The 20,214-nt window shown below is 42.1% G+C and overlaps 1 protein-coding gene across 8 annotated transcripts in view; it reads right to left on the bottom strand.

Annotated features, from left to right (window-relative positions):
- Positions 1-20,214, bottom strand: part of DAB1 (DAB adaptor protein 1) — a 1,301,090-nt gene that overhangs the window by 311,084 nt on the left and 969,792 nt on the right. The window contains exon 1 of one of the 8 annotated variants that reach the window (XM_020904773.2): positions 6,100-6,200. The exons of the other annotated variants lie outside the window; for them this stretch is intronic. The gene's annotated coding sequence lies outside the window, so the exon portion shown is untranslated. Of the gene's footprint in view, positions 1-6,099; positions 6,201-20,214 lie in introns of those variants that run through there. 8 annotated transcript variants of the gene reach the window in all.

Below are 20,214 nucleotides of genomic sequence, written 5' to 3'. Positions count from 1 at the left end.
AAAGAAATAAAAAGGAGTCAGGCAGCTTATATAAGGTTTTATATACAATCATTCTCCAGAAAAGGATAAAATTAATGAATGAAGAAAACTGTAGTGAAGGGGAACAAAGAATTGAAAATGAAGGTAGAGGTAGAAAAAAGAATAGGACACAAAAACAATCCTGAGGTTGCAGAAAATAAGCTGTAAATTTATGAGAGTCCTAGAGGCCAAAGCAAAAAAGGATATATGATCAGTTACAGGTTCCACAAAGGCCAAGCTCAAATAACCTAAAGCCTGAAACAAAATGAAAAGGGTCTATAGGCTTTCATAAAATCAACAGTGTATGGTCCCATGGACATTAACATCAGTACTGTCTTTCTCTTTAAAAAAAAATACAACAGGGAATTTTCAGTGCTCCTTAACTTATGTGAAGAGCATAATACTAAAGCAAAATGTGCTCAGTCACTCAGTCATGTCTAACTCTTTGTGACCCCATGGACTGTAGCTCGCCAGGCTCCTCTTTCCATGGGGAATCTCCAGGCAGGAATACTGGAGTGGGTTGCCATGCCCTCCTCCAAGGGATCTTCCCAACCCAGGGATCAAACCAAGGTCTCCCGCATTGCAGGCAGATTCTTTACTGTCTGAGCCCACCAGGGAAGCCCAAGAATACTGGAGTGGGTTAGCCTATCCCTTTCTCCAAGGGATCTTTCCGACCCAGGAATTAAACTGGGATCTCCTACCTTGCAGGCAGATTCTTTACCAGCTGAGCTACCAGGGAAGACCCTAAAGCATAACAGCAGTAGTATTTTTAAATACAGTCAAAACAATCTGACTCAAATTGTTTTAAACTCTCTCAAAGTATGCTTTCTTTTAACTTTTAACTTGAAAAATAAACCACTGGGATCTTGCTATACAGTTATCTGGTAGTCTGACATTTCTAGGGCAGATCTAGAATGAAAAAAACTAAATGGTTCATCAGTTTATTCATCTGTAAAATGGGATAATTCTGGCTATAATTCATGGGATTAAATGAACAGGAATAAATGCAAGTTACGTCAAAGTACCTTGGGGAAAATAAAATGCTCCACTCCAGAGGCAGGTACTGTTATTACTCAGGTGTCTGACATCTTTCAGGAAGGAGATGACAGGAGGAACAGAAGGTGTTTCTTTAATCAAACTCAAAGCTCACAAAAGTCAGAACCAGATTTCAGCAATATTAAATGAATTTATGTGACAGCAACACGGCATACTTAGGAACATTTCATTTAACTAATGGATCACACAGTTTCATTGAGTATTTACTGCACCATGAAAATTCATTACATAAACTAATAGAGGATCAGAAAAAAAGTGTATAAGCTTAAAATAATTCCATTAGTATTTTCAATACCTGGGGCCTGACTTCTTAACAACCTTCTAAACTCTTTACCTATGATTTTACAAAAAATGTTATCAGTAAGGGCAGAACCTAAAGCAATAGCTGAGGGCTGGGTTGGACTCCTGCCTGACTCTCCCACTGACTGCTTATGTAATTTTAGGCACTTAAGCTATCAAACTAGTCTGAGCCTCAATTTATTCATCTGTAAAATGGGCAATCTGGAGACCCCAGAGTCTTCAAACTAGGGAGTAGGCAGCCCTGGCAGGATTGAAAAAAATCCACTGGCGTGAAGACATCAATCTCTGTAATAGCTACTTATAGTTATTTTAATATGAAAAATAGGAGATAGTTTATTCCTTTTAGTTTATTCCTTTAACATGAAGATTCACAGTAGCATATGTATATAAATTTTTGTATCTAAAAATTCATGTGCTGCTTGCCAGGTGCAAACTTCAAATTGATTCATTAGTGGGTGAAAGAAGAAGTGATTCAAGAAACACCTACTAGCAGACGACAGGCTTCCCTGGTGGCAGTTGGTAAAGAATCCACCTGCAATGAAGGAGACACCAGTTTGATCCCTGGGTTGGGAAGATCCCCTGGAGAAGGGAAAGGCTACCCATTCCAGTATTCTGGCCTGGAGAATTCAATCAACTATAGTCCACGAGGTCGAAAAGAGTCAGACACGACTGAGCGACTTTCACTTCACCAGCAGGTGACAGAGGGCTACCACAGTGATTGAAGAGGGGAGTGGCTGACCCAGCTCAATTCATTCAAGACGATGCTAACCTAGGAATCGCCCTGGGGCTGGAGACCAACGATGGTGGGGACAAGGGGACCAACTGGGAGACTGCTTGCATCAGTGGAGCTACTGAGTTTAAAAGCTTATGCTCTTAAATTTTTCTTCCCAAACATAGTCCAGATAAATGAATTCTCAGGAAGAAATAGTTAAAAAGCAAATATCTCTAACTCCTTCAGCATGTAGCTGGCAAGTTACTGGTTCTATAAACCAAATCAGTACTACATACGTTTCTAAGCACCTACTCTGTACATAGAAAACTACATGGGCGAGTTACAGAGATGAAGCAAAGCCTGGTGACTGCTACTCCATCCCAGGAATAGGGATTGGCCTCAGGGGGCCTTCATACCTGGTCCCCAGCAGCAGCCCTAAAACTCCACCTCCCTCATCACCTAGCTTTTAGCCAATGCCTGTCCTCATTTTAACCCCACAAGCCACATGACACTGAGGGGCACACTGTCTATTTGCTCTTGGAGACTGAATGCCCTGTACTATCATCCCCACTTCCTCCATGACGTGTCTGAGTAACTTGGAACTACGGCCATTCCCTGGGGTCTTGCAGAAAGAAAGAAAAGACAAGTATATAATGAGGCCCTCCCAGTGAAGCAGATTTTAAATAAGCAAGCATCACATTTGGCAGCTTCACCTACTGATGTATCTAAAATATATACCGCCGTTATTGACTCTCCTTTGCTCAAGCTGCATTTCATTATCTTCAAAGTTGACAGTGGGGAAGAGAACCACATAGGCCAACATCTGCCAGTGGTGAGCTGGATGAGAAAGAGACAGATATCCCCAAGCTGCGTGGTACCCAGGGTGGCCCTAGGCATGGGCTCATCTCTAGACGGTCTACATCCCAGTGACTGTTCTGACCACAGGGGCACCTTCCCACTGGCTGCACTCAAGGGAGATCTCAGCACAGAGATGCCACCCTCTCATTAACCAGAGAGCCAAGCGATGGGCATGTTCCCTCCCACCACTGATAACCCATTTTAATTCTTCTCTCTCTTCTCAAACATCAATTTTTTCTACCTTCCTTTGGAAAAAAAACTAAAGAGCCCATCATTTTCCTTTGCTTCGCTAATGACTTGCTAGTCCAATCTCAATTACTGTAAAATGGAATACATGGATAGCTCAAATTTTCTCTACAAAAGGATTCACTCTTGATGGGAAGCAACTGAATTTCCACAATTATCTTGCTCAAAATGTATCCACAACAGTGATAACCGTGGGGCTGTGTTTTGCTCAAGCTATAAAATGAGGACGGATGCTCTGACAAAGGAGCTCATGTTTCCCGTTGTTTCCTGATTTGTGAATGTATTTATATGAACCTTCTCACGGGAACTTAAAAAACTTCCATCACATTCAGCAAATACCGAGCAAATCACAAACACGGATTCTTTACCAACTGAGCTATCAGGGAAGCCTGTCATCTGCTAGTAGATGTCTCCTATCCACACAATACCCTCTTCACTGTCACACCCAGTAAATGCCTTCGACTGTCAGCTAACATTCCCCTCCGTGGGGAAGGCTTGCTGACCATGTGCACCCTTCCCCTGGAGCACTGGCCTCTAGTGATGAGTAAAGCAACGCAGGGCAGAGGCTCCCAAGCTTTGTTGGGCGTTGAAATCATCTGAGGCGGTGGAAAGACTATTTACTCTTGGCTTCCCAGGAGGCTCAGTGATAAAGAATCTTCCTGCCAATGCAGGAGATCCAGGTTCCACCCCTGGATTGGGAAGATCTCCTGGAGGAGGAAATGGCAACCCACTCTAGTACTGGTGCCTGGGAAATCCCATGGACAGAAGAGCCTGGCAGGTTAGAGTCCATAGAGTTGCAAAGAGTCAGATACAATTTAGCAACTGAGCACACACGCCCATTTCAGGGTTCTCATTTAACTTCTCTGAGCTTCCACCTGGGCATAGGGATGCTTATAAATCTCCCCAAGTAATCTGAATATGCGGCAACATAGTAGGGAAATGCAGGCACAATGGTAAAGAGAATTCACAAGTTTCCAGGCCTTTGTGACCCACTCCCTGGCCCCACATGACTGGGCCTGTTCTTGGATTCCCCTGACTCTGAACACTGCAAAATACAATGGCTCTGAGAATATTCACCAGATACGGTGAGTATATTGACATAATTTATTTAAGATGCTTAACATACAGTGGTAAGTGCTGGGGTTAGGTAGGAAAATACACTATCTCCCAAAGACGCCCATGCCCTAGTCACTGGAATATGATTTAGATAATTTAGATAATGGGAATCTGGACTTCTGAACTGATGAGGTCATAGAGAGGCCTTGCCTGTATTCTGCATTTGGACTGGATATGAATTTTGGGGGCCAGAAAGTGGACCAGAATAGTTAAAATAATGCCCTTTCCTGGAGATGTCCACTCCCTAATCTGAGTCCCAGCTTAGCAACCATTAGGGGTAAGGTACAAACTTTTCAGCTTCACAGAGTCCATTCTTCGTTGTTGTTCAGTCACTAAATAGTGCCCGACTCAGAATGCCAGATTTCTGTGTCTTTCACTATCTCCGGGAGTTTGCTCAGATTCATGTCCATTGATTTGGTGATGCTATCTAACCATCTTATCCTCTGCCATCCCCTTTTGCCTTCAGTCTTTCCCAGCATCAGGGTCTTTTCCAATGAGTTAGCTCTTCACATCAGGTGGCCAAAGTGTTGGAGCTTCAGGTTCAGCATCAGTCCTTCCAATGAAGATTCAGGACTAATCTCCTCTAGGATTGACTGGTTTGAACTCCTCGCAGTCCAAGGGACTCTCAAGAGTCTTCTCCAGCACCACAATTTGAAAGCATCAATTCTTCAGCACTCAGCCTTCTTTATGGTCCAACTCTCACATCCATACATGACTACTGGAAAAACCACAGCTGTGGATAAGTCTATCCCTTACCCAAGGACAATTCACTGGATGATCAGAGTCACAATTTGGCCTTGCACGAAGATTGGACGTATGAAAAGATGGGTATATTCTCTCTCCTAAGAATGTGAACTCATTAATACAGATTCTGTCCAGAAGTAACAGGACCAGAAGTGAAAAGATGCACATGAAGAGGCTCTGAGGCAGCAAGGGGAGACTAAGCAGAAGTTATGAGTTAGCAGAAGTGGAGCAGCCACCAGGCAGAGAAATACATGTACAATTAGGGGAGGGACAAAGATCACTTTCAGTAGAAGTAGAAACAGGGTACCCAATGGCAGGAAGTGAACGATGTCCTGTGCAATTGGAATGAGTTGACCTAGTCCCAGAGAGATATCCAGGATCCTTCCTTTATGAAATCACTCCCCAGTGTCTGGGAAGCCAGGCTGTGTGACTACTCTGAGATTATAGAGGAACTCCTTCTGCATAGATTACTCTTGCAGAAACTCCTGCTGTGCATGGCCTTACAGTGTCACACTCCTTCCTGGGGTGGAGCTGTAACAAACAGCCCAAGACTCACACCCTGCTGTTCTTACCAGTACCTCTCATTTGAACCCTTAATTACATCACTCTTCCTATCTTGCAGCTGACAATGTTGGAAATTCAGGAACATCACCATTTCAGAGATTGGCCTTGGGCTTTCAAATTATGGCTCCACTAAGTCCCAGTTCTGTGACCTTTGGCAGCTCCATTTAAGCTTGTACCTTACCCCTAATAGCTGCTGAGCAGAATAAATAAGATGATATACGCAAATTGCCTGGTACTACAGGAAAGAGTCATTCTACATTGTTCATGTTCCCTTCCCTCTAGTTCATTTGCATATCATTATTTGGAAGGAAAGGGGAGAAATTTCTGATATCTATTTCCTACACCATATACCTATTAATTTTTCAATAGACACCTGTCAAAATGAATCAGGAAACAATTACCAAGAACCATCTCTGCTATGATGTGAAGTCTAATATGTTAACCAGAACTTCAGGCTCTAGTGCAGCACATCTCCCCAGACTTACAGTTCAGTCCATCCTTCTTGAAGGAAGCACACGCTGTGGCCACACTATATCAGTCACAGACCCCAGAGCACACCTTGGTTATCCAATGCATACCTCCTCACCTAATCAGCTCTTTGAGGTCCCATACTGAAACAGATAACAAACTGAAGATAGTATTATTGCAAAGAGTTAGCACAAAGATTATGTGCCCAAGGGTGGGCTGAGTTGAAGGTTAACCTTGAAGGACAGGCCAGGATCCCAGGGCTAGAATAGCAGAACTTGTCACTTCTCTTAGGCTTGAAGCGGTAAGAGAAGGGAAAGGTAACCAGAATGGGGAGCAAACTCAGTAGAAAACATTGCCATAAATGGAGTGGTGACATTCAGTCTAGGATACAGCAAGTCCAAGGCAACCCAGATAAGAGAAAGCCTAAAAGCTGAGCAAAACACACTGACTTCTTCACTCTCCTTCCTACCCACCCTTCGGCCTCCTGCTAGAACTCAGCATTGGCTATTTCCAAGAAGAGGCCAATGGGCCAGGAAGCCCATGGATGCAGTCCACACAGAGGGAGGAAGGGGAGAGGGAGAGCAGAGTGCATCCTGGAAGAGCTGGCAGAAGACGGCCAGCTCAAGGCCCAAGGGCGGCTCCTTCTCCACGAAAGCTAGTCACAGCCTTCAGCATTCCTAAGGAACATCAAGCCTATATGTCTCTTGTGACAAAGCATGAACATGAAGGGAGAAACAAAGAAAGGAAAATATAATTACAGTTGTGATTACACTACTACGTGCCACGTTCTGTGATAAGCATTCTACATGCCTTGTCTCATTCATCTTTACAACATAGGAAGGTTTATTACCTTTGTTTTGAATAAGCAGAAACTGAGGCATCGAACTGATGAAACATCAAGCCCCAGGTGGATCCAGATCTAGAAACCAGGTGCGCCTATCTCCCAACATCACAGTGTTTCCATACATTCACCCTGCGTTGCATACACTGCCACTTTCTGATCTACCTACAACTTGTCCCTTGATGAGCATGAAGGCCACCTGAGGTGATGGACAGTCTTCCATTCCTTTAACATCTCAGTTTGCCCCTGTGCTAATGAGATGTCAGAAAGTCCCACCTATAGATGAACAAATAAAATCACAAAAATGTTTGAAATCCCAACAATCCTATTTTTCTTCAGTTTAAAAATAACCTGTTTTGCCAAACAGTCAGAAACTTCTTTTTCCTCTTTAAACAGACTTTTTTTTTTTTTTTTACACACATCTCATATTGGGATTCACAACTCATCACTCCTGCAAGAAATACCCCCAGGCTCCTTGTCTATTCAGGAAAGCACTTGGTAAATTTGGAAAACAGTTTAGATGAATTTCTGCCTGCCAAGTACGAGGATTCTGGGTAGACTTCTCTTAAACAAAGTTTTAAAAGAAATATTTTGCTAGTTTCCTTAAGTACACCCAACAATAGTTTCTTTAATAATGGGCTCTGGTTCAAGGCTTTAATACTAATTTGAAAACACACACACATACACACACACACACACACACACACACACACAATATGATTAATAAATAATACAACCATGCAGCTCTGAATAGCTGACATTACATGGTTACGTCTGTGTAATGTTACCGGGTTGAGTGTTTCTAAAAGCCCTCAAGTGCCTTTCTGATATTTTATCATTAAGTCCTTTAGCCCTCTCTGCAGGGAAGCAAAGGTGAGCTGGCCTGAGCTCCACGTGGAGGTTGAGGTCTGAGGCCCAAACAGCTCTATTCCACACTTCCATCTTCATTTGGCAGTTAGACAACATACCCTTGTCAGAAGACAGCAACAGGGAGAGGAAAAGATCCCCAGCTTCTCTTTGGAGGGTGCCCTCTGGTCTCCCCTTCATCCCCACACTCATGTTGGCATTTCTTTTCTAAAGACTGTCAACATTTTGCCAACTACTTTCCTGTCCACACACACAATTCATCTACATGACATCACAGGAAGGTAGGCTTTGCTGTACCTATTTTGCCAGGTTCGGACAAGAAGAGATGGGCTAGTGGTTTGCCAGCTGGGTAGTGTTGAAAATAGGATTGGAATTCACGTCTTTTGGATTCCAAGATCTTTTTTTTTCATACCTGGACACCTAGCTCTGTCTTATGTTTTCCTGTAGATCATCTAGAGTTAAAATTGATACTCGGGGGATAAGGGCGGGATGAGAGTAAGAGTGCAGGACCCTCTGGCCAGCATGGCTGGTATGTTAGCTGGTCCCAACCCTCCTCTCTCACTCCCAGCTGCCAAGACCACACCTCCCTTATCTGCTGACTCCAGGCCACACCTCCTCCGGTCTGATGGAGCTCTGTACCTTTGCCCAGCCACCTGGGTCAAGCCAGTGGGGTCATGGCCCCAATAAAATGATGCCTTTTCCCTCCCTGGAGGGAACTTCAGCCTCTGGTCATTCAAATTTACAGTCTTAATTAGGAATATTCATCATTTCAGATGTATAGTCTACATCAGGAATATTCATTATATTAGAAATAATATCCATGTTAACTCTATTGTTATAGAGATAACAATATTAATACTAAATGACTTCCAAGAGCCAAACTGGTAAATGAAGACTCCAGATTTTTAATTAGGCTTATCTTTAAAATATGAGTCAGTGTTCATAAAATAGCAAAATTCTGTAAAGCAATTATCCTTCAATAAAATATAAATTAATAATTAAAAAAAAAAACACTGAGTCAGTGTCAATCAGATGCCCATCAATAGGAAGTTTCCAGAAAGCAGCCAGCAGGTCCTGCAAAGAGTCATTCACATGGCATTTGTGATTTTATAGGTATTACCTGCTAATATCCGTCCACAGAGGAAGGGATACATGATCAGAAGAAGCATGAAAAAATCTCTTTCCCCAGGAATTCCAGGGAGAAACATCCACAAAAAATTCATTGGTTAAAAACGGGGACATGAAATACTCCTTTGAAAATACTCCTTTGAAAATGAAAGCTATGTCTGAAACCCTTCCCCAAGCTCAAGTCAAGAACTTAAGATGGGAATTAAAAAAAAGAAAAATCAAAAGTGAATCATAACATCCATATATTTTTAAAGGACCATTTAAAACCCGTCAATTTGATATGTAGTGACTTTTCATCTCCTTTTAGCCAACCATTCTGTTGGCACAGTGCCATGAAATCACAATAAAGTAAGAAGTTGCTTCTAATAAAAACAGGATTCAACAGCTAAAAAGTATGCTCACCTTTGTGTTTCCAAATAAAATTCTCTTAATGCCCTTGGAAAAAACACAAACTCTCTTTGTCTCTTTTTGAAAGACTGAGAAGCTAGAGCTCCAAGAAATAAGCTGACTTACCCAGAGGCCCAGTACTAGTAACCAGCTATATCCAAGTTAAAACTGAGGTTGTTAGGCTTCCAGTCAGGAGCTCTAAAGCTAGAAAGGATCTTGGATGGTGTTAAGACCATGGCCTAGAGACTTCATTTTTCAAATAAGAACTGTACCTTAGGGAGACTGAACGGTTTGCCCAGAGTCACCCAAATAATAAGCTACATAAAACAATTAGCCAGGTCATCCGATTCCTAGTCCTTTTCTGACACCACCGTGGTCCAACATACACACCATTTGTAACATAAGCTGTAGGAAACACTTCTATTCAGTTTTATTTTATTAGACAATTTCTAACGTATCATTTGCTTTTATAAAATTACTGCCCCAGGAACAAGCTGTTTTTTAAACATTTCAAAAAGCATAAAAGAAACCTTTAAAAAAGAGAGAGTGAGTTAGACTTCTGCTCACGATATAGATAGAAGGTGCCCCCTGCTCAGAACATAAATTACAAAACCTGTGCCGCACAGGGTGACATTCTAGAAAGCATTTCCCTAGAACTTCAGGCAGAGGACAGAAAGAGCTCCTACCAGGGGAAACACTTCAGGACACTAGAAGTAAACAACACCCGAGAACCTGAGCAAATTAATTTCTAATAAAGAGCTCCACTCTTTTTTAAAAATTAAATGTTACATTACCCATGTGATCAGACTGCAAAGAACAGCTCCTGAAGAGACAACTGCCCAGCCCAGAGCCACCCCACAAAGAAGGAAGGGCAAAGTTCACAGCTGGGAATCACAATTAGGAGTTTCAGTGACTGCCAGAGAAGGGGTTTGGCAAGGTGTGATCACGTGGGGAGAAGCATACGTGATCTGCCATGAACACCATCAGAGCAAGGAAGTGCAAGCAGAGCACCCCCCCCTCCCAACTCCAAATATATTTCTTTATTCATTCAGTCAAAAGAGTTTAATTTACTGATTGCAGGCTGTTTGCCATGCATTGTTTAGTTGTGGGAACGTGGCTTTATGTCCTAGTGAAAGAAGAGAGACAAAACAAATGAAAAAGTCAAGTGCAGGCAGACCTCAGAGATACTGTGGCTTCCAGACTCTCTGTGATTAAGCAAAAAGAGCAATAAAGCAAGTCACGTGAGTTTTTTGGTTTCCCAGTGCATATAAAAGTTAAGATTACCCTATACTGCAGTCGATTAAGTGTGTATTAGCATTAGGTCTAAAAAAAGCAATATACATACCTTAATTTTAAAACCCTTTATTACTTAAAAAATGCTAACCGTCATCTGAGCCTTCAGTGAGTCATAATCTTTTTGCTAGTGGAGCATTTGAAATAACTGCAAGAATTATCAAAATGTAACACAGAAATATGAAGTAACTAAATGCTGTAGGAAAAATGATGAGGATAGACTTGTTCAACACAGGGTTTCCCAATACTTTCAATCTGTTAACACATTACTGACCGGAGATACATTAATACATCTTTCGTTATTATTGTTTAGTCGCTGTCACATCCTATTCTTTTGCGACCCCATGGACTGTGGCCCTCCAGGCTCTTTCTGTCCATGGGATTTCTCAGGCAAGAATACTGGAGTGGGTTGCCATTTCCTCCTCCAAGGGATCTTCCTGACCCAGAGACTGAACCCATGACTTCTGCACTGGCAGGCGAATTCTTTACCACTGAGCCCCAGGGAAGCCATTAGGTCTTTTGTTACCTGGATGTTATTGACTGAAGAGATTTTTAGAGAGTGTTAGTGTTAGAGAGTGTTTTTAGAGGGTGATATAATTAATATCACCATGCAAAGTTGTTAGAGCTTAAAATTCATGAAGGGTTCATTAGACAACTTACGATTGTCATTATCATTTACATTTTGCTCCTTTAGGTTTTTGTTCCAACCTGGTGTATGCTACAAATGCAACATTCTGAAAAATGACACATCACAAAATTTTTGAGTGAAGGAGAATTTTTCGGTGAGTTTTAAGCAGATACTTTCTGATAGTCCGAGCAACATATATATTAGTGTCTCAGGGGAAGACGGTTCTTCAGAATATAGTTCTGATTCAGATGATGTGAATATTAGACCAACAAAAAGACAAACAACCTTAGCAATTGACTCTGATACGTAAAGGGAAAATGAACTTCATGGTGCTGGAGTATGCGCCTTTGCTTCTGCAGAAGGTGGACTGAAGACAACGTTACACAAAAATTAGAAGATTTTACAGGTGTGTCAGTTATAACCATTAAACGTGACAACCTGCAGAGTGTTAGGGAAATAACAGAATTAACTTTTGGCTAGCCAAAATAAAAATTGTTGGCCACAGGCATTAGTTTCTACAAGAATCTCCCAGTTAATAAAAAGCTAAAAAGCAGTATCTGTGAAGAGCAATAATGCAAGGTACAGTTAAATAAAGTACACCTGTATGTATGCAATATATTAGACAGCTGGCAAGTGCTGAGGAGGAAAATAAGCGTGGAAGAGGGAAGAAGTGCTAGAAAGGGGAACATTTCCCAACGAGTAGTCAGGGCAGGCCCCACTGAGATATCACTTAGAGAAGCTTTTAAGAAGGTAAAGGTGATGCCAATGCAGACTTGGGAGATGAACATTTCAGACAGAATGGACAGCAAGCCCCAAAAGCCAATCATTTTGAAAGATCAGTGAGGATGCTATGCAACCAAACAGGACCCAAGGAGGCCTTCTCAGAATAGACCCCACCCATGTCTTCTGCCTGCCTTTTGCCTGTAGGAAAACTTTAGTCAAGGAATAAATTTAATCAGAGAAGTGAAAAAAATACAGAATGGTAGGAAAACAGTCAAGCAGACAAAAGAATAATAATTTAGCCATGAAACAAAGTCAAAGACCTTTAGTTCCTCCTCCAGGACTATAGATAATATTCTGAGCCATGTCCTTCGAGATGCTTCACAGGTACTGAAACTCCCACCAGCTGGAAGAAGTTAACTAAGGCACACAGACCCCAGACTGGTTGGAACCAGAAGGTTAATGAAGCTGACTCCCAGTTACCTCACCGCTAGCCAGTCAGAAGAATGTCCCTAAGTTGACCACATCCTCACCATCTCCTCCAGGGCGGAGACACCTAGTTTTGAGGGCATTAGCCTGCTGTGGCCTCCTCTGCCTGGCAAAGCAATAAAGCTATTTCTCCCTGCTTCACCTAAAACGGTCTCCAAGATCTAATCAAGCACCCGTGTACTAAGGCTGCATTTCAGCTGCAGCTGGTGTGGACCAGAGGGGAGAAGGAGAAGCAGCAAAGTGTGAGGCCAAGACAGAGGCCAGAGCCAGGCCCCAGGGCACGCAGGATGGGCTCCTCACCCTTCACAGCTGACAGGCTACCAAAGAGCAACACTCCCCACCAGGCTGGGTTTTTCAGAGCTGGCTTCACTATTCACTCACCATGCAACCCTGGGAAAGGAAAACCTTTATGAATTAAGAACAATCATAACCTCATCTCATTTATCCTGCTAATCCAGCTCCTACCACTGGAGTGAGATGATTTCAAAACCCTAGACTCCCCCGTCACCTCTCTTTCTCTGCAGAGCAGCCACGTGGGTTTAATATTTTCACCTCTAAGTCACAGATAAGATCTAAGACACAGACAGTTTGGCTATTGCTCAAAAAAATACAGGTAGTGTCAGAACCAGGATCTGAACATGGGTCTTTGTGATGCTAAGGGCCACAGCTATGAGCTTCATGTATGACAGGGCCAGAAAAATGATGTTTGGAAATGACTTAAGGACACGCAGTGTGGAAAGAGTCACATGGCCTCGTGGTGGTTGTGGTCGTCCTAGTGACTCAGTTTGTTACATAGGATGAGAGCTGGGCAGTCCCACGTGGGAGCCCCCATCCCATAGGTGGAAGACTAAACCTTCCTGACTTCTGTTGGTAAGTCTTGCTTCCAGAAGCCTGATCACATTGGGAACCTGAGGCAGCTACCTATCTCTCCGAGGCTTAGGGGAGTTAAACTTGAAAAGAGAGAGAGAGACATCAAATTCCCTGTAGCTATCTTAGGATGATGGGGTTTAGTCCTCTCTAAAAGGAAGACTTCCTGACCCCAGTCCATCCAAAGGAGAGGAAAGAAAATCAGTCATGCAGATTAGCACGTGTTTATTGCACTGGACTTTGCTCCCAATATATCAAGATTCAATTTAACTCACAGGAGAAATGAATATGCTCTGGTTGCTTTTCTCCCTGGAATGTTCCACACCTTTTATTTCTAACAGAATCTGTATCCAGACAAAGGTCACCTGTGAACAACTGAATTTGAGCCAATTTAACATGCTACGACTGTTAGTGTGCTGTCTATGTACACAGCTTTCTTCTCAAAGGACTGTGAAACAAAAGTAACATATAGCATGAGGATAATGATGATGAATACAGAAGCAGCCATGAGGTGAGAGGTGAAGTCAATCTTAGACTCAATTCCTTGTTCTGAACTTTACTGTGTCCTAACCTCTCCAAGCCTAAATTCCTCCTCTCTGAAATACAAACACTAAGGTTTATCTCACAATTTTATTATTATGGGGAACAACAAGCACGTAAAAAACAAGTATGTATGTAAAATTCTTGGGCCACTCTAATTCCCTAGTAACTGAGAGTTGTTATTCTGCATTAAAATAAAGGTGAGTAAGATTTATATGGCATTTTTCCATCCATAACCTCAGATGATCCCCAGCCCTTCATTTAGGGTCTTTCACTTAGTACTAGCTCAAAAAATAAAACTGAGCTCGAAAAGAGTTTAGAAATCATCACATCCTTTCATTTTACAAACAGGGAAATTGAGGTTCAAAGAGGGACCATACCAGATCTGAAAGAGACATGTGTGCCCCAATGTTCATCGCAGCACTGTTTATAATAGCCAGGACATGGAAGCAACCTAGATGCCCATCAGCAGAAGAATGGATAAGGAAGCTGTGGTACATATACACCATGGAATATTACTCAGCCATTAAAAAGAATTCATTTGAATCAGTTCTAATGAGATGGATGAAACTGGAGCCCATTATACAGAGTGAAGCAAGCCAGAAAGATAAAGACCAATACAGTATACTAACGCATATATATGGAATTTAAAAAGATGGTAACGATAACCCTATATGCAAAACAGAAAAAGAGACACAGATGTACAGAACAGACTTTTGGACTCTGTGGGAGAAGGCGAGGGTGGGATGTTCTGAGAGAACAGCACTGAAACAAGTATACTATCAAGGGTGAAACAGATGACCAGTCCAGGTTGGATGCATGAGACAAGTGCTCAGGGCTGGTGCACTGGGACGACCCAGAGGGATGGGATGGGGAGGGAGGTGGGAGGGGAGATCAGGATGGGGATTCATGTCAATGTATGACAAAAACCACTACAATATTGTAAAGTAATTAGCCTCCAACTAATAAAAATAAATGAAAAACAAACAAACAAAATGTTATACCTTTACTAAAGCAACTCTCTTCGGTAACAATTCAGAGACTTGTTCTTAATGATAAACTCAGTCAAAGGACAGCATGGCCTCAGAAGCTAAGTGCCATGGGAAACATCCCAGGGCATGGACGAACGCACCCAGGATCAAATGCAGTTATTGTGAAATCCAGAATCATCCGAAGGCTTTAGTAAAACTCCATTTGACACAGGACAGTGGAGGAAAGGGCCTTGTGCCTTGAATGCAAATTGGCCCCCATTGACATTGGACTTGCTCAGGAAAACGAAGGCCAAATTTTTCAAAGGTTCTAACTGACAAACTAGTGGCTAATAGGCAGTGGCGCTGTGTGCAAACCTCAATACTGTCGCTTTCCACCTGTTTTTCCACTTACTCATCATGCAAGGGCTCCAGAAGAAGAATTCTACACTCAGTCTAACTTCTGTGGGACTGAACTGTCTACTTGAACAGGGTAGGGCCAGCAGAATCCAACTGTCAGCTCTCCTCACTCTCATCAAGACCCTGGCTGGGATAGTGCCTTTGTCCAGGTTTCTGGAAGGAAGCCCTCTGCATAAAGGTTCTACGCCTCTTGTTCTCCCAGACCAGACGGGGTGCTGAAATTAAGAATACAGAGCCCCAATTTTCAAGCATCGTTTCTGTGAAAGGATGCTTAGACTAAAAAAAAATGGCAGGTAAGAGAGTCCTTGGTGGCTCAGACGGTAAAGAATCTGCCTGCAATGGAGGAGACCCGGGTTCAATCCCTGGTTCAGGAAGACCCCTGAGAAGGGAACGGCTACCCACCCCAGTATCCTTGCCTGGAGTATACCATGGACAGAGGAGCCTGGAAGGCTACAGTCCATGGGGTCACAAAGAGTTGGACATGACTGAGCAACTAACACAACACCAAAGCAATTGAGAATAGGGCCTCGGGATGGGAGGGAAAGAACGCAGGCTTGGGATTGTGTCTATCTGTGTGTCCCCACAAGGCTCTAAAGAAATTGTCAATTTTCCTGCGCCCTCCTCTAGTCCCCACAAGGTGACTTTCAGAAGCCCCATTTATTTCATTAAAAATATATATATTAAAGTTCCATTCTGCAATAGTGTTGGTCTAGCAACAAATGCAATCTTCGACCCAAAAAGTTCCTTTCCTTCTTCTGATTTTAAAAAATTAAAACAATTGTCCTGGGCTTCTAAAAATACAGCAGGGCTTGAGGCCTGGCGCTATTGCTCCAGTGGCTACATGGCCATGATTTTCTTTACCAAAAGATGGAATTAACGGCAGCTTCCGCCAAAGCTTTGTGAGCATTATTGATTTAATCTAAAATTCACCCAGCACCACGCCTAGGACCTAGCAGATGCTCACTTCAGTTCAGTGACTCAGTTGTGTCCGACTTTTTGCGACGCCATGGACTGCAGCATGCCAGTCCTCCCTGTCCATCACCAACTCCCAGAATTTACCCAAACTCACGTCCATTGAGTCAGTGATGCCACTCAACCATCTCAGCCTCTGTCAGCCCCTTCTCCTCCCACCTTCAGTCTTTCCCAGCATCAGTTTCATTTCAGCATCATTTTCAAATGAGTCAGTTCTTCACATTATGTGGCCAAAGTATTGGAGCTTCAGCTTCAACATCGGTCCTTCCAATGAACATCCAGGACTGATCGCCTTTATGATGGACTGGCTGGATCTCCTTGCAGTCCAAGGGACTCTCAAGAGTCTTCTCCAACACCACAGTTCAAAAGCATCAATTCTTCGGTGCTCAGCTTTCTTTATAGTCCAACTCTCACATCCATACTTGACCCCTGGAAAAACCACAGCCTTGACTAGACGGACCTTTGTTGACAAAGTCATGTCTCTGCTTTTTAATATGCTGTCTAGGTTGGTCATAACTTTCCTTCCAAGGAGTAAGCATCTTGTCATTTCATAGCTGCAGTCATCATCTGTAGTGATTTTGGAGCCCAGAAAAATAAAGTCAGCCACTATTTTCACTGTTTCCCCATCTATGTCCCATAAAGTGATGGGACTGGATGCCATGATCTTAGTTTTCTGAATGTTGAGTTTTAAGACAACTTTTTCACTCTCCTCTTTCACTTTCAACAAGAGGCCCTTCAGTTCTTCTTCACTTTCTGCCATAAGAGTGGTGTCATCTGAATATCTGAGGTTATTGATATTTTTCCTGGAAATCTTGATTCCAGCTTGTGCTTCCTCCAGCCCAGCGTTTCTCATGATGTATTCTGCATATAAGTTAAATAAATCAGGGTGAAAATATACAGACTTGACATACTCCTTTTCCTATTTGGAACCAGTCTGTTGTTCGATGTCCAGTTCTCACTGTTGCTTCCTGACCTGCATACAGATTTCTCAACAGGCAGGTAAGGTGGTCTGGTATTCCCATTTACTGAAGCATTTTCCACAGTCAATTGTGATCCATACAATCAAAGGCTTTGGCATAGTCAATAAAGCAGAAATAGATGTTTCTCTGAAACTCTCTCTTGCTTTTTCGATGATCCAGCAGATGTTGGCAATTTGATCTCTGGTTCCTCTGCCTTTTCTAACCTTTCCTCTGCCTTCTGAAAGTTCACAATTCATGTAATGTTGAAGCCTGACTTGGAGAATTTTGAGCATTACTTTGCTAGCGTGTGAGATGAGTACAATTGTGCAGTAGTTTGAGCATTCTTTGGCATTGCCTTTCTTTGGGATTAGAGTGAAAACTGACCTTTTCCAGTCCTGTGGCCACTGCTGAGTTTTCCACATTTGCTGGAATATGGAGTGCAGCACTTTCACAGCATTAACTTTTAGGATTTGAAATAGCTGAACTGGAATTCCATCACCTCCACTAGCTTTGTTCGTAGTGATGCTTCCTAAGGCCCACTTGTCCTCACATTCCAGGATGTATGGCTCTAAGGGAGTGATCACACCATTGTGGTTACCTGGGTCGTGAACACCTTTTTCACACAGTTCTTCTGTGCATTCTTCCCACTTCTTCTTAATATCTTCTGCTTCTGTTAGGTCCATATCATTTCTCTCCTTTATTGTGCCCATCTTTGCATGAAATGTTCCCTCGGTATCTCTAATTTTCTTGAAAAGATGTCTAGTCTTTCCCTTTCTATTATTTTCCTCTATTTCTTTGCACTGATCACTGATGAAGGCTTTCTTATCTCTCATTGCTATTCTTTGGAACTCTGCATTCACATGGGTATATCTTTCCTTTCCTCCTTTGCTTTTTGCTTCTCTTCTTTTCACAGCTATTTGTAAGGCCTCCTCAGACAACCATTTTGCCTTTTTGCATTTTTCTTGGGAATAGTCTTGCTCCCTGTCTCCTGTACAATGTCAAAATCTCCATCCATAGTTCATCAGGCACTCTGTCTATCAGATCTAGTACCTTAAATCTATTTCCCACTTCCACTGTATAATTGTACGGGATTTGATTTAGGTCATACCTGAACGGTCTAGTGGTTTTCCCTACTTTCTTCAACTGAAGTCTAAATTTGGCAATAAGGAGTTCATGATCTGAGCCACAGTCAGCTCCCAGTCTTTTTTTTTTTTTTTTTGGCTGACTATATAGAGTTTTTCCATCTTTGGCTGCAAAGAATATAATCAATCTGATTTTGCTGTTGACCATCTTGCAGTGTCCATGTGTAGAGTCTTCTCTTGGCAAAACTCTATGAGCCTTTGCCCTGCTTCATTCTGTATTCCAAGGCCAAATTTACCTGTTACTCCAGGTATTTCTTGAATTCCAACTTTTGCATTCCAGTCTCCTATAATGAAAAGGACATCTTCTTTGGGTGTTAGTTCTAAAAGGTCTTGTAGGTCTTCATAGAACCATTCAACTTCAGCTGCTTCAGCGTTACTGGTCAGGGCATAGACTTGGATTACCATGACAGTGAATGGTTTGCCTTGGAAATGAACACAGATCATTCTGTCGCTTTTGAGACTGCATCCAAGTACTGCATTTTGGACTCTTTTGTTGACTATGATGGCTACTCCATTTCTTCTAAGGGATTCCTGCCCACAGTAGTAGATGTAATGGTCATCTCAGTTAAATTCACCCATTCCATTCCATTTTAGTTTGCCGATTCCTAATATGTCGATGTTCACTCTTGCCATCTCCTGTTTGACCACTTCCAATTTGCCTTAATTCATGGACCTTGGCTCTTAATATTACATTATTGTTATTCCTAAGAAAATGGAACTTAGCCATTCTTCAAAGACTGTGAGCCTTTTTGGGAGAGAGGCATGAATTTGTTCCCTATGTGATTTACTCATTTATCAACTCTTCTGAATCTCCCCATAGCTGTGGGAATGTGGCCATTACTCAATACAGGCGCATACTGAATAATGACAATGAACTTGAAAGGAAACATTTTCCCTCCAAAAAGAAATTTCACCACAATTTTCTTTATGGGGTATTAACTGAAACAAATATATATATATATAATACATATCAGAGCACTTGGAAGAAAAATCAATATCCCAGGTTCCATGGCTGAAACTGAAGCCGGGGACTGGAAGCCCCCAGGGTTTCCCATAGAACTCTTTATTTTTTTAGGATGCTCTTTAAAAGTAAGAAATGGGCAGATCCAAAAAGAATATATTTACATGTATGTGTGCGTACACGCACACATGTGTCCAACTCTTCATGACCCCAATGTCTGTAGCCTGCCAAGCTCCTCGGTCCATTGGATTTTCCAGGCAAGAATACTGGAGTGGGCTGCCATTCCCTTCTCCAGAGAATCTTCCCAACCCAGGGATCTAACCCGAGTTGCCTACATTGGCAGGAGGAGTCTTCACCACAAAGCCACCTCAGAAGCTCATATATATATGCTATGTTACTTTCTGGTGTATAGCAAAGTGGTTCAGTATATATATATGGTGTAATTTATTTACTGATTTCATATGTTTCATAAATATATTATGAATATATATATATATATATATATATATACCTGAGTCACTTTGCTGTACACCAGAAAATAACACAATGTAGTAAACCTACTATACCTCAACAACAAAAAAGAAAATGAAAAAAGAAACAGATGGAAGCAGGGAGAGATGGGTGGAAGGAAGGGAAGAGGAAAGGAACGCTACTATGGGTAAAAACTTGTGGAAAGACTTCACTATATATTTGTCCCCAATCTCTTGAAAAATCCAAATGAATGAGCATATTAAAAAATGTTGAAAGATCCTTTGTTAAAGAAACCCACTTTACCTTTAAGACCAAAATTTCACAATTTTGTTTAAGTAAGTGTTTTTCTGGGCATGACTATAGATGTCCCATCTGATCCAGGAAGTGCCCACTACCCAGGCCATCTTCTTGTTCTTTCTCATCAGGGTCCTTGGTCGCTATTCCTTCCTTGGTTCCTTCTTATCTTACATGTCTCCCTT

The sequence above is a fragment of the Odocoileus virginianus genome, chromosome 5 (assembly GCF_023699985.2).
Source record: "Odocoileus virginianus isolate 20LAN1187 ecotype Illinois chromosome 5, Ovbor_1.2, whole genome shotgun sequence".
In the NCBI taxonomy this organism is placed as follows: Eukaryota; Metazoa; Chordata; class Mammalia; order Artiodactyla; family Cervidae; genus Odocoileus; species Odocoileus virginianus.
Note: the sequence above shows the minus strand (reverse complement) of the source record. Positions and strands in the feature narration are given on the sequence as shown.